General features: G+C 41.1%; 1 protein-coding gene across 1 annotated transcript in view; it reads left to right on the top strand.

Moving 5' to 3' along the window:
- The first annotated feature begins 13,699 nt into the window (after positions 1-13,699).
- The window catches only part of PHACTR1 (phosphatase and actin regulator 1), a 527,559-nt gene continuing 526,435 nt past the window's right edge, over positions 13,700-14,823 (top strand). Inside the window, exon 1 of the mRNA XM_027525394.1 lies at positions 13,700-13,867. The gene's annotated coding sequence lies outside the window, so the exon portion shown is untranslated. The remainder of the gene's footprint in view (positions 13,868-14,823) is intronic.

The raw sequence follows: 14,823 nt of genomic DNA, 5'->3' as shown, positions 1-14,823 counted from the left end.
TGGACTTAGAGTCCCCTACCCACCTCTGCACTAAGAAAATAACTCTCTAGTTTGTTGGTTAAACACAAATCCTTGAATCAACTACAGAAATTGTAAAATGAAAGGGTAACATTAAATGGTCATTAATGTTGCCTTCTTTGACTCAAAGAATTCAGTTTTTGTTTGCTTCATTCAATAAACATTTGTTTAAACTTGAACTGATTGCTTAGCTGCCCTATAGAGCAAAAGAGTTAAGAGATGTCAATTTGGCAAATAGAAAAAATAAATACTTGTGCATTAGGATGAATTCTAATGCACAAATGGTGGGGTTTTTTTTTAAATTATTATTAAGTAATATAGTTGCTTGTCTCTGTAGCCTTCATTCCACAATTAGCCACAGATAAAAGTGCCATGCTTATCATCATAAAAGCAGCTCAAGATCTGTCCAAAAAAGGTGAGGTGGTTTCAAGAGTATTTTTAGTGTATCATGCTTTCCATGGCTTTTCAGCCATCACAGTTTGAACAAAGCCCAATTTCCAAGCTAAATTCTATAAGTGGAAATCGGAGGCTATGGTTAAGTGAACAGAAATAGAATTGACAACCTAAATGCGTCAACATTCATGAAAAGTGACATCAGCAGGTTTGCTGTGTAATTGCTTTCTTTTTTTTAAAAGGTGAGTAGGTGTTTAAAACTTTTCAATGTTTAGAATGTATTCTCTTCAGCTTATTTTTCTTCATGTAATTTTACAAGAGGGAAGTTCTTTGCAAGGATTAAAAGACCTGTTGGCACCAACAAATGTAAAACCCTGTGCATGGCTAAAATAGGGGCATAAAGAAAGGCTATAGTTATCTCCCAAGAAATATAATTTGGGAGTTATTATAATAATCCCAGGTAATTAGAAGAGGCCTCTGCACCTTGGATCCGGGTGTGACTCTACAGAGCTGATTGCCACAGCACAACATCATTGCTTGGTTCTGTGTGAACCATTAGATGACAGTCTCCTTGCTGAAAACTAAAGGACTTCCAAATGAATTTTTTTTTAAAAGGACAGAAGAATAAAGTTTTTGATGAGAAAATGATGAAAACATTCCTAGGTAATTCTCCTCTATCATTCTGCATAAGGTTGTTGATGATATCATCTTCAAAATGAATTCTGTTATTGTTTAGTCGTTAAGTCGTGTCTGACTTTTTGTGACCCTATGGACGGCAGCATGCTAGGCTTCCCTGTCCTTCACTATCGGTGAGTTTACTCAAACTCATGTTCATTGAGTCAGTGATAACCATCCGACCATCTCATCCCCTGTTGCCCCCTTCTCCTCTTGCCCTCAATGTTTCCCAGCATCAGGGTCTTTTTCAATGAGTCAGCTCTTTGCATCAGGTGGCACCTTCAAAATGAATTTGAGAGCCCAGAAAAGAATATGTAGATTATTCTGTCAAAACATGTACCCCTACTGATGAAGAGCAGTCAGTAAAATTCCTCCTGAAGCAAAGTTAATCCCTCCATTCTGTTTGCCCCCAAAGTACCATGTACCTGTCTGTACCATAGAACAATCATATTAATCACATTTTTGAGTCAGTTCACTTCAATAGGCTATGAATTCTTTGAATGCAATGATCTTTTAATCATTTCTCAAGGTAACTCACCAATGCTTGATGCTTTCACAGATCTAAAGAGGTTCAATATCATCAATTTCATATTGTTTAACCTAATAATAATTCAATATTTAATAAGTGAATACTCAATAGATTAATTTACATTAATATCCCATTTAAGAGTGCTGGAATTTTTGAAAGGAAAGCCAGCATTTATTCCATGAGTTTCATGTTTTACAGTGTGTGTGTGTGTGAGTTGCTCAATCATGTTCGTCTCTTTGTTACACATGGACTGTGGCCCACCAGGCTCCTCTGTCCATGGGATTCTCCAGGCAGGAATACTGGAGTGAGTATCCATTCCCCTTTCCAGGGGATCTTCCTGACCCAGGGATCAAACCCAGGTCTCCTACTACTTTGCAGTCAGATTCTTTACCTGGTCTGAGCCAACCAGGGAAGCCCTATTTTATGTATATCACAATTGATATTTAATTTTAAAAGAACATCACCAAGAAGGCACTATCTATTGTTCTGATCTTTGAAGTTAGCACAAACACAGATAAGCAAGTAAGCAAGACAGTAAATATTCTAAATCAAGCACAATCTGAAGGCAATACTGTAACACTGGGCATGGCACCCAAATGTCCATGGGCCCTGTGACTTATTAGCTCAAACAAGTCAGTTTAGTTCTCTAGGCTTTGAGTCTGATCCCTTCTATAAAATTAAGTAATAATCTCACCTCTGATTTACTGTCATAAAAGTCATTTGTGATGATTTTTAAACTGAAAAATGCTATTGTCAAGTTGGAAGATGAGTAAGATCTGACAAAGGGTTTCTATACCAGAAGAGTCTGTTAATAAACAAGGGGTATTTAAGGTAGACCATTGAAGAAGGTCTAGTGGACACTCCATCCCCCTGTTAGTTGACTGGCTATACAGGCAAGTCTACCTTAAATTTGTCTTGGTTTCATCACTTAATAGTTTATTTATTGTGTGGCTGTAGGCAAGTTGGAAAAGACTCTGATGCTAGGAAAGATTGAAGGCAGGAGAAGGGGACCACAGAGGACGAGATAGCTGGATGGCACCACTGACTCGATGGACTTGAGTTTGAGCAAACTCTAGGAGGTGGTGAAGGACAGGAAGCCTGGCACGCTGCAGTCCATGGGGTTGCAAAGAGTCGGACACGACTGAGTGACTGAGCAACAACAACAAAAAAGGCAAGTTACATCATCTCTTTGCATCTTGGTTTTCTCATCTGTTAAGTGGGACTAAGAGACGGGTGAGAAGAGGGTGGATCATGGAACTGGAAACAGTTCACCTTGCTGTCAACATATTTATCACTAGAAACACAGCCTCTTAAGTACTCTACGGCAGTGGTTCTCAACAGCCCCAGATGAAGAACTTGTTAAAACGGAGATTCTGAAACAGTTGCTCTAGAGTGGAGGCCAAAATTCTACACTTCCCGGAGGCTCCGGTACTGCTGATGCTGCTCATGTAAAGACACACGTTGAGGAGCAAGACTCACCGTTATGTCCCCACTTCTAAATATCTTGGTTCCTCTTTACCAAACAAAAAAGTCAGCTTTAATCAGACCCCAGTTCTATTGACTTTAGCTCTGGAAATACTACACTTTTTAAGCAATATGATACTTGCGACTTAGAGACTAATAGTTTAGCATCTCCATCTTCAAGTGAGGGGAAGAACAGCCTGGAGCTGATAAGCACCACATCTGACATCTCAGAGCAGCCGATCCGGTATCAACATCTGAGTGTCCCACAGAGCCTTAACCCAACTCCCCACTAAGCAAGCATCCTGATTGAGGAAACATGGGGGGCAGAGGGACAATGATGGCCTTTAGAGGGAAGCCAATCGGGGCCTCATGCTTCATTCTGATCCAGAATGTCCCTCTGAACCTTCCCCAAGGAATAGAAGTGAATGACTCGTCCGTATTTGGTCCATATCTTAGACTCTAAGACTGTATGCAAGACATCCCAGGCCATTTCCGCCTAAAAATGTTTTTTTTTTCTCTTCAAATTTTAAAAACACTCAGCCAAGATTCAGCCTGCCTTGACTTGACCTTTGCATCTTGAATCCCCAGCTTTGGGTTCTCACTCTTTAGAAGAACAAGCCCTTCAGGAGAGCAGAACCCTGGAGTCCTCCTTGGAGAGCAGGCAGTAAGGGTGACAGTCAGCCCCCTGCTCCATGAGACAGGCGCCACAGAGGGCTCTTCCTCCGTCCCCGTGACTAACCGCTCCAGCTTCCTGAGAACGTGTTAGAAGCGCTCCCAGCACTGCGCGGCTGCCCAGTGGGTGCGTTTTGGCTCCGTCTCACCACATATGTTATCTTCATGGTAGCTGCTCCCAAAAAAGGGTTGTAACTCAAGGGAATCTCTTCACAGATTCACGTCTGGCTTTCAAACAAGGAGCTCTCAAACCTGTCAAATCAGGCAAGCAGACGGTGTCTCTATTTTGGGGTACATTTCCCCTCTGGGTTTGTAAAGGTTTCCTCTGGGAGGAGTCTTCCCTTTTAGATTTCATGGGCTTGATTGCTTGCATGTTGGAAAGCAGCTCTGAGTCTGGAAAAGAGCCTTTTTCAAGGTAGACAGTTTAGTGAAGTTCAGGATGAATTCGCAGGGGGAGGAGGCAGCAGAAGGTGGGGGAGGTGCACAGTACGTGGCTTAATGTACACAGCACGTAGCATTAGCTGAACACTTCTGGTGGTTGCCATAGGAATAGAAGACTTTCGATTTTAAACCATAGTTCCTCTGGAGCTACGTTAAAAAATGTGACTGGATTCTTGCTGTTCACTGCTACCAGCTTTTAAAAATGCAACCAAATGTTTACTCTGCCAAAGGAGGTTACAGTAACCTGAAAAAAAAAATGTCACTTTCAAGGCCCAAACAACTAAAGAACATGGACTTCTCCATTATCTTGGGCCCCACAACTTCCAAACCAGGGAAACACAATGTAGTTTTGATATTTTCTTCTCCAGAAGGGATTTGTGAAATATATGAGAATCTGTAACAGATGTAACTCAACCAAGTTAATTATCATTAAACTGTGGTGGGAGAATATTTAAAAACCAAATAATTGGTTTAAAACTAGTGAGTCTTGAAACCATTTTACACATTGTTTACAACAAGGGGCACCCCATCCCTGCCACTTTTGTTTCCTCTACCAGTTAGCCCTCTAATGTTTTTCTTTGCTAATTCAACGTTCTGACAGCAAGTACCAACCTGCAGATTCAGCTTTCAACATTGCACCAAGTATCTACTCCTCCCTTCCCCCTACCTCCAATGGGACACTGTATTGTACTATTCATCTAAGTCAAAAAACTATGGAGAAATTAAATACATTAAAAGTTGACCTGGAGAAAATCATAATTGAAAAAGAGAGATGCACCCCAACGTTCATTGCAGCACTGTTTACAACAGCCAGGACATGGAAGCAACCTAAAAGTCCATCATTAGAGGACTGGATAAAGAAGATGTGGTACATGTATACAAGGACAGATTATAAAAAAAGAACAAAATAATACCATTTGCAGCAACATGGATGGAACTACAGATTGTCACAGTGAGTGAAGTAAGTCAGACACAGCAAATATCATATGATATTACATGTATGTGGAACATAAATAAAAAGGTTACAAATGAACTTATTTACAAAACAGAAACAGACAGACATAGAAAACAAACCTGGTTACTAAGGGATACAGTGGGGGAGACAAATTGCAAGATTGGGATTGAAACTGGGCGCTCAGTCATCAGTCATGTCTGACTCTTTGTGACACTTTGGACTGTAGCCCACCAGGCTCCTCTGTCCATGGGAATTTCCTGGAAAGAATACAGGAGTGGGTTGCCATTTGCTCCTCCAAGTAATCATCCTGACCCAGGGATCAAGCCCATGTCTCCTGTGTCTCCTGCATTGCAGGCAAATTCTTTACTGCTGAGCCACCAGGGAAGCCCAATCTAATAGGAATCTACTGTATAATACAGGGAACTCTATTCAATACTCTGTAATGAGCTGTATGGGAAAATAACCTTTTTAAAAAGGGGGACATATGTATATGCATAACTGGTTCACTTTGCTGTACAGCAGAAACTAACACAACACTGGAAGTCAACTATACCCCAACAATCTTTTATTTAAGTTGAGCATCTTACATAAAGCTTCCCAACTGGCATACCATGTTGGGCCCCTGATGCTGCCTCTGGACACACCTGCTCAATTACGAACATGATCATTTCAGTACACACTTTGATATGAAAAAAGTTGGGAGAATTTGAGTTCAGCTAACTTGTAATCTCCTTGGGAAGTTGGTCTAGTCCATTACTGTACCCGCAGCAACTCACGCAATGCCTGGCATGTAGTGAATGATTAATAACTATCTGCTGATAAACAGTTGTGAATAAACACAGAGTGACTGAACGCTCGGATCAGACAACAACTGTGACCCAGTCCTGGAAGAACAGAAACATTTGCTGGGCTCTGAAGTACCTAGTGGACAAAGTGTCTGACCTGCGCCTGGCATCCACGCTTCATTTGGCTGAGGAAAGTGAAGATGAGCTTATGAAAAACAGTAGACAAAGTTCTATCCTAGTTTGTAATTCCTGCTGCCAACTTCTCTAAGGAAAGCAGAGGGGTAAAAAGAATAATAAATGCTGTCTTGACATGGGTCTTCAAGGCTCCCTACTTTGCATGACTGTCCAGAAAAAGAACATGCATTAAAAAGCCCACTAAGAGCCATCAGCTCTCTGAGGGAAAATAATCATAATACCTAATACTTTGGAGGTGGGGGGGGTACGTACTATTTTCGACATTAAGCCATTTTAGACATTAATCCTAATAATTAATAGGGTGGGTGAGAAGCTTAGGGCTCTGGGGAAGAACACAACCAAAGAGGGCAGTGAAGTGGGGTGGGTGGAGACACTGGCCAACTGCTAAACTTGGACGCCAGTTTTATAACATGTCCCCTTTGTAAGCCAGTAGGCTGGGCTTCGGTTTTCCCCAGACCGTGCACTCTTTTAATTTATTTGAGAGAAACTCTAATTGTATTTTCACTGTAGTATCTTGTATGTTTTTATTTGTGATTTAAGAAATGTGAAGAGAAAATACACAGACATACATAATGGCTAACAGTGTTTCATTCCTGGTTCTAGAGCTAACCACTCTAAAACTGTTGGTAATGTCACTTCAGTTCAGTCGCTCAGTCGTGTCCGACTCTTTGTGACCCCATAAATCGCAGCACGCCAGGCCTCCCTGTCCATCACCAACTCCCAGAGTTCACCCAAACTCATGTCCATCAAGTTGGTGATGCCATCCAGTCATCTCATGCTCTGTCGTCCCCGTCTCCTCCTGCCTTCAGTCTTTCCCAGCATCAGGGTCTTTTCCAATGAGTCAGCTCTTCACATCAGGTGGCCAAAGTACTGGAGTTTCAGCTTTAGCATCATTCCTTCCAAAGAAATCCCAGTTAACATATTCTTTTAAAGAAATTTATTTATTGATAAAAAAATAATTGTCACATATACAAAATTAACTGTAATGCAAGTTGGAAATCTAGACAAAATACCATGGGATCTCATAGGATCAGGAGCTTACTTGCAATCAAAACGACAGAGGTAATATTTCAACTGATACGTGCAACAGATGCAGTCAGGGTGGAGTACCCTACTCCCACAACTCCTTGCATTTGTAAGCTGTTAAACACATTTAAAAATAATACCTAACCTAAATACTTCTTGTGTGTTAGGTACTGTGTTGTCTACATAGATTTTCTCCTTTGATTCTTATTTTTATTCCAGGTTCTACAGAGCTGGAACCTGAGGACTAAAGAGGTGAGCTTGCTGCTTGGAAGCAGCAAAACCTGGATTTCCAAGCCAATCCTTTCACTGCTCTTTCACTGCATCATCTCCTGTATAACATTTCTTTGGTGTTTATTATGCAGCAATGAGTGTTGTGAGGCTGAATATGACATTTCCCCATATATTATTAATGCCTGTGAGAAATTATAACTCAGTGAATACCAATAAGATTCTCTTTGTTTCAGAAGCAAGCCCCTACCCACCATCACGCCTCTTTTAAGAGCATCACGGAGCAGGTGAGTTTCTATTGTCCTCTGTTCACTAGGAGCAGCAGTGAATGCTGACATGGAAACTTGATTCCGAAACTATGATGCTCCTCAGTGACTTCAGGTGATACAGAGACTAAAGAAATTTAACTCTGAAATTAGCCCAGAGACTGTATCATGAATAATATTTTTATACAAAGATACACATCACATGCCCCATGCATAAGGAAAACCTTTAGTATTAATATTTAAGCACGTAGACCTGGCTGTAGAATTTATGAGTGTATTCAAGACCTGAAAGGAATGAAACTGTTACCAAATTTCCTCTGACTAAAACTGGTTTTTTGACCTTCACATTTGGGAACAGGACAAAGGTAGTTCAAAGTCACCACTAAGCCTGAATTGATTTTGGTCGTTTTCTTCTGTATCTCTAGCCCTATCCTTGTCTCCATCTCTGTCTCTTTCTAATCTCTATATCTACCTCTACGCTTATCTCTCTAATGTATCTATTGTCAGACTTCACTGTGCACAGTAATGTGGGGTTGTAAAGATGATCTCACAAGGGCCTAAAAATAACTTATACTCTTTTGATACAATTCACTGCCTGAGGGTTCCCACTGCTATAGCCAATCTATTTTCCTAAATGTGTTCTGGAAGTTCAGGGGTCATATCTTCTGTGTAAGGTCTATAAGACTATGGCCCTCAGAAATCATTCTTTCTTTCTTGAACATTTTTGGGATATTTTTCAGGTTGCGATATACGCAGGGGAAGAAGGTGGATGGACCTGTCTTCATTCATTTTGTTTTTGTTTGTTATTTCTTCTAAGATAATGCCATGTGATGCCTATAGAAAATTCAAAGAGTTTAAACATATCTAAAGAGGAAAGCATTTAGAGATACTGCTACCAGGACTTTGAAGCTCTGTCTTTCTGGGCAGTCTTATTACATATATAAATACAGTTTTGTATTGATGGCACCCTACTATACCCAATGACTTTCCAGCTTACTGTTTCGTTGGATAATTTATTAAGGAGATACTTCATGTCAATAAGTAAAATTTACTTCAGTTTATAATAGGCACTTGGTAAGACACAGGTTCAATCCCTTGGTGAGGAGGATCCCCTGGAGGAGCAAATGGCAACCCACTCCAATATTCTTGCCTGGAAAATTCCATGGACAGTAAACCTGGTGGGTTGCAGTCCATGGGGTCAGAAAGAGTCAGACATGACTTAGAGACTAAACAACAGCAGCAATCTGGATTTTTAGGAGGACTAGGAAAATGCAGTTGAAATTGTGATTAATTTTTTCAGCTCCCTCCAGGAAAGCTGAAACAAACTGCACAAATAACACACACATAAAGAACTGAGGGCAATGTGATTTTCTCACCAGAGGGAATGAAGTCAGATATCATTATTATACATCATCACACTTGAGCTTTTTTAAAAAGGAGCTGCCACTGTCAGCACATTTCTCGTCGGCCATTTTCCCGTCTTCATATTTAGGGATTTTGAGAATTATACTCAGCAGAGCATTGCTTGAGAACCCCTCATCCCCCAACTCAGCATTTCTTCATTTTCCTATTTCCAGGTCAATTAGATAAACACTGAGATAGAGACATAATTTATGAGTATTCTTTCTGCCAAACCAAGAAATTTCCACATTATAAGCAAGGTCAGCTTACTAGAATCCAGTTGGCAGACGGAAGGATGACATTTTGAACTCTTGTTCTTCACTCTGTGAACTGACCCTTGTATAAAGTGTTAAAAGAGGGGAAAGGACATTTTCAGAAGCGGGCAGCTAGTAGAACCAAAGGCTCCTTCACTCCTCTTGGCTCCAGCCTTCACCATGTTGGCCAGTGTGGGCTTTCTCCTAGGGTCTCTCTCTTGAATGCAGTTTCAGAAGCAGAAGCTTGTAGGATTTTGTTTTGAAGAATTTTCCTGCTAGCCAAGGATGGCCCAAAGGGGAAACTCCTTTCACCTGATGTTCTTGAAATAAGATTTTAGAGTCTGCCTCTGGTCCTTTAAGGCAGTTTCAAGCCCTGGTCCAAATTGAAGTGTTTACAGATTTAATGTTCCTTTTTTCCAGCCGAATACCTGCCATCTTATATATAAGTAAGCCCTCAAAACATGACTACATGACTACATGAAATAAAATTAGGCTCCTCCTCCCTGTAAGACTTTATCCCACCTCAGTCTGCTTTTCCAACCCTCCCAGTTTTCTTTAGCTTTCCAACTATCATCAAAACCTTTTCACAAGAAAAGATTTGAAATTAATTTATACTAAAGTATCAATAAAAGTACTTGATGATGGCTGAAAGTGCTTCCTTCCCCAGAGAGATCTGAATAAAAATAAAGCCCCAGATAAAGTGTTTGCAGTACTCCTACCATCTAATGACAAGCTTTATTGAGGAAAGAAGGAAAGATTTCTTTTGAGTGTTGGATGAGGAGATGAGAGTGACTTGCCAAGCAAAGAGAAAACACTGCTATTGAATATATTATTCTCAGGTCAACTATTTGCAAGATAAGTGAATATATTATTTCTTACATATATTTATTTAGTGACGAGTACTTCAGTACTGAAGTACTTGAGTCACTTTACTTGTGTCCGACTCTTTTGTGACCTCATGGACTGTAGCCCGCCAGGCTCCTCTGTCCATGGGATTCTCCAGGCAAGAATCCTGGAGTGTGCTGCCATTTCCTCCTCCAGGGGATCTTCCTGACCCAGAAATTGGACCCCCAGTCTCCTATGTCTCCTTCCTGTAGGCAACCCACTCCAGGATTCTTGCCTGAAGAATCCCATGGACAGAGGAGCCTGGTGGACAATAGTCCATAGATTGCAGAAGTCAGCCAGGATTGAAGCGACTGAACAGGCTTCCTTTGTTTAGTGAGCTAGTACTTAACCGAAGATCTTCAGACTAGCACCCCCAAGGGATCCAAAATATCCCCACACTTTGAGAGCTTCTAGTATTTTTAAAGTTAGTTGGGTCTGTTGGGAAAAGAGAAACTTTCCCGAGATTTCATGCAGGTAGTAGGCAGAATTTCGTGCAGTCCAACATAAAAAGAGTTTTCTGGAGATCTCTGGAGGACTATGGTTTTTCCAGTGGTCATGTATGGATGTAAGAGTTGGACTGTGAAGAAGGCTGAGCGCCGAAGAATTGATGCTTTTGAACTGTGGTGTTGGAGAAGACTCTTGAGAGTCCCTTGGACTGCAAGGAGATCCAACCAGTCCATTCTGAAGGAGATCAGCCCTGGGATTTCTTTGGAAGGAATGATGCTAAAGCTGAAACTCCAGTACTTTGGCCACCTCACGCGAAGAGTTGACTCATTGGAAAAGACTGATGCTGGGAGGGATTGGGGGCAGGAGGAGAAGGGGACGACAGAGGATGAGATGGCTGGATGGCATCACTGACTTGATGGACGTGAGTCTGAGTGAACTCCGGGAGTTGGTGATGGACAGGGAGGCCTGGCGTGCTGCGATTCATGGGGTAGCAAAGAGTCGGACATGACTGAGCGACTGAACTGAACTGAACTGGAATATGGTAAAGCAATTAAACAAGAATGAAAAATCATAAAATTGTCAATAACACAAACTTCTTTATTTCTTAGCAAACAGAGTAAACCCAGGCTGACACTGATGCTCATTATTTGGATGATATGAAAGGAACAAACTGTCAAACTGCAGATCATGTGAACTTCTCTCCTAGATTGTTTGGGTCTTATGCTATCCAATCGTATAAATAAGTACACCTCAGAGGTAAATTGATACCAGCTGGTACCCTTACGGATCAGATTCCATCTTGAAATACGCCTCCCTTTTTAATCAAACCCTTCTTTTGTGTATAGAACACGTCCACACCTATTCTTACCACCTACTCAATAGAGAAGTAGAAACATCTCTGCCAAATCAGTATTTTAAATAACACTATATTATTTATTTCAGCCTTACAGTGCTAAAATTTCATATTGCAATGCCATCAGTGTAAAAGATGTAACTCTGGCTTTTTATTTTTTAATTTTTTTGGCCACACCAAGCAGTATGTGGGATCTTAGTTCCCCAAAGAAGGATCGACCCCTGCTCCTAGCATTAGAAGCATATTTTCTTAACCACTGGACCACGAGGGTAGTCCCAACTCTAGCTTTTTTTTATATATATAATTTTTTATCTCTAGCTCACCAAGATCTGTTAGTATTGTCTGAGTTAACTTCTAGAGTTGACATCTCAAGAATGTTTTGGGTTGAATCATTCAGTGCTACATAAGAGTTATTCTGAATACTTGCTCTAACCTTGCCTTCTTCTCTGTCTGGTTCTATTGTGTCTCAGAACAATGGGCCATTGTAAGTGCTGCTTTTGAGCAGATGAAAGTTATAAAACAGACCTGAGCTGATCGGATTTTGACATTGACTTTTGAACATTACAGTACTTCCCCACCTTTAAAAATAATGCCTTGCACAGCTATTCTTACACGTGATCTGCAGCTATGCTCCCCAGAGAGTAAAATCATTTATTGAAAACCTATTTCAGAACTTGGTCATGGCATGTTAGAGAACTCAGTCGTTCTCTAGTCAACCTGGTAAAATGAAGTCCCTTTTGCAAGTGAATAATCAATCATCCCTTCCCAAATACATTTAAGTCAAAATTTTCAGAGTTTTCTTAAAGCATGGTCCTTTCACACTATATGTCCATTTTGTAAGACTTCAAATTCCCTTTCTTGGTCCACTCTCTAGAAACGACTGATTCCAAACCCATCCTCCAACCCCCAGGGTTGAACTCTGTTTTTCAAGTTTCCAGTTTATCATCTCCTTTTCAATCATGTATTCATTTGTGCTCACCAGCAGTGGATTGTGTGCGCGCACACACACACACTCTCTCTCACCGCTGAGTCATCACAGTTTCTGTAGACTCACAATAGAGTTCAGAACCTGTCGCCCACATCTCACTGGGAGCTAAGGAGCCAGAAGACAGCTTTCTCCTCTCGTAAATGTCAAGTGTTCAGCATGCCTCCACTGGGGGCTGAACAGAAATATAACCTTAGGGAAATTAGTCTTTGGGTCTGGGCAAAGCTCTGAGAATTCTGAGTCTGAAGTCTGCTTTCTCTGTAAGGGTGTATGATTGGTAGCTTCAGCTTCCTCTCTCATCAATCAGACTTAACTCTGCAGCACCAGGTTGGTGTCTGACTTGCTCTCATTGGGTGGGAAAACCCATAAGACATACCGAAGGAGATGTTCAGGTTTGTCTTAGGAGTAGCCCATGGAGCTGTGGGTATGGGAGAAGGGAATCTGGTGGTCATCCTCCAAAGGCTTCTTTTCTTGTTTGATTTGTTTTAAATTTGTGGGAATACCCATTTTATTAAACCTGAAGTAACTTCTTAAATGCAGCTTCTCTTTTCTCAATCCAATATGTACATACCACATCACACTTATTGCTAATTCTGCTTGTCAACAAAGGGTACAAGAGGGTCATGGAGAACCCACTAGAGATCTTGTATTTGACTACCATTATGGCTTTGATGAGCAGATCGCAAAGTGTTGTGCCTAAAAATCCTTACTGAGGTTTGGTAGGGAGGCTGTATCACCAGAATAAGCTCAGGTATCAAAACAAAGTTTCTTTTTGCTGTTATGTTTATTTTGTTACATTCAGACAGAAAAGATTGCATTTAGGCAAACTGACATTATGCCAGTGGGAAATCTGACCAAACAATCAGAAGTGGAAGAGGAAGAAAGGCCAGGAAAGAGGGAGGGGGGTGAAATCAAGCATTCACTCTTTACTTTACCCCAGAAAACAGCCCGCAATTATAATTACCCACCTTGTTCTGGAGCTCAGAATAAAAGTGACGTTGCACCAAACCCTACCCAAGCAGCCTGTCCTGATTAGAAAGTACTCCACACCTTGGAGAACTGAGGAGACGTGAGCGAGCGCAATTTTAAATGCAAATTAAACTGAGGGGGTAGCAGAGAGAACACATAAAAGACAGTAAAACAAAACCTTTCAGTTTTCTTAAATTAGCAGTCTAATGTGTTCTAAAGAGCAGCTCCCCTCAGATCTCGTCTTAGGGGTTGCATTTCATCACAATATAAAACGGGCAGATCCGTCACTTGCCTCTGCTCGGTGCTCTTGAATTGAGATTGAAGGGAAAATTAGAAGCTGTTCATTTGGGCTTCTGGGCTCAGCAGCGTTGCATAGCTTCGTTTTATGCTCAGCCGTGTCCTGTCGAAAGGGGCCAACAAGTGCTGGTGAGTATCTGCTAACTTCAAGACTCTTCCTTTCATTTATCTTTCGGGGTTTCATTTACCTTTTGGAGGGGGGAAAATCTCCCAAAAGATTTACATTACAATGCAGCTTGCAAAACCTAGGAAATTTCAGACAGCTTTTCAAGCCTCTTGCAGTGACTGATTCAAAGAAGGAAGAGAGTTATTTTCAGCCTAGATGCTGGTGACTGATCCATGTATTAATTATAACAGGGGAATGTTTAACAGATGCCAGCTAAGATGGCCTGTCCCCACCACCCTCAGCCAGCATTAGGGTAAGGACTGGTACCCCGACAACTTTTCTACCATATTAACTGTTTAACCGTGTATTCCTGTTGTAATTGCAAATAAAACTGGAGCTTGAAGCTCTAAAAATAATTAAACCAAAACCATTTTTTAAAATGACTATGACAGTTCTCTGCCTGAGGATGAGTGGCGGTGGCCGGGGGTGGCGATGGGGGTGGAGATGGGGAGGGAGAGATGAGGTATTGGACCCGTGTGATGGTGACATGTAGATTTTGATGGTGATGGTTTTCTGCCAAAGTTTTACACGGGAAGCTGGTCATTTTCTTCCTTCGCAGTGGAGGATACAAAGAGGCTGGGGCTGGCGTCACCTTCCGTTGCTAAGGTAACATGCTCTGGCCATTTTATCTGATAAAGAAGTCCAGCAGTTGGGTATATGTTATTCATTGCCGATCTAATCAAACAATCAAAATTGTTTACTTTCACCGGGAATATTTAGTGAGATCAAAGACACTCTGACTGAAATTGCTCTTACTGCCGGCAGTTAACCCTTGATTTTTTTTTTTTCCTCTTTTTTTGCAGTAAGTATGATTTGCTGTTGGGGTAGCTTTTGGATATTTTTAAAAGTTTCCTTCTAGCAGATTTGGCTTCTTAAAATATGCACTGTTAGAAAGAAAAACGAATTAGATTATCCTTCT

This window comes from Bos indicus x Bos taurus, chromosome 23, assembly GCF_003369695.1.
Source record: "Bos indicus x Bos taurus breed Angus x Brahman F1 hybrid chromosome 23, Bos_hybrid_MaternalHap_v2.0, whole genome shotgun sequence".
NCBI classification, from domain to species: Eukaryota; Metazoa; Chordata; class Mammalia; order Artiodactyla; family Bovidae; genus Bos; species Bos indicus x Bos taurus.
Note: the sequence above shows the minus strand (reverse complement) of the source record. Positions and strands in the feature narration are given on the sequence as shown.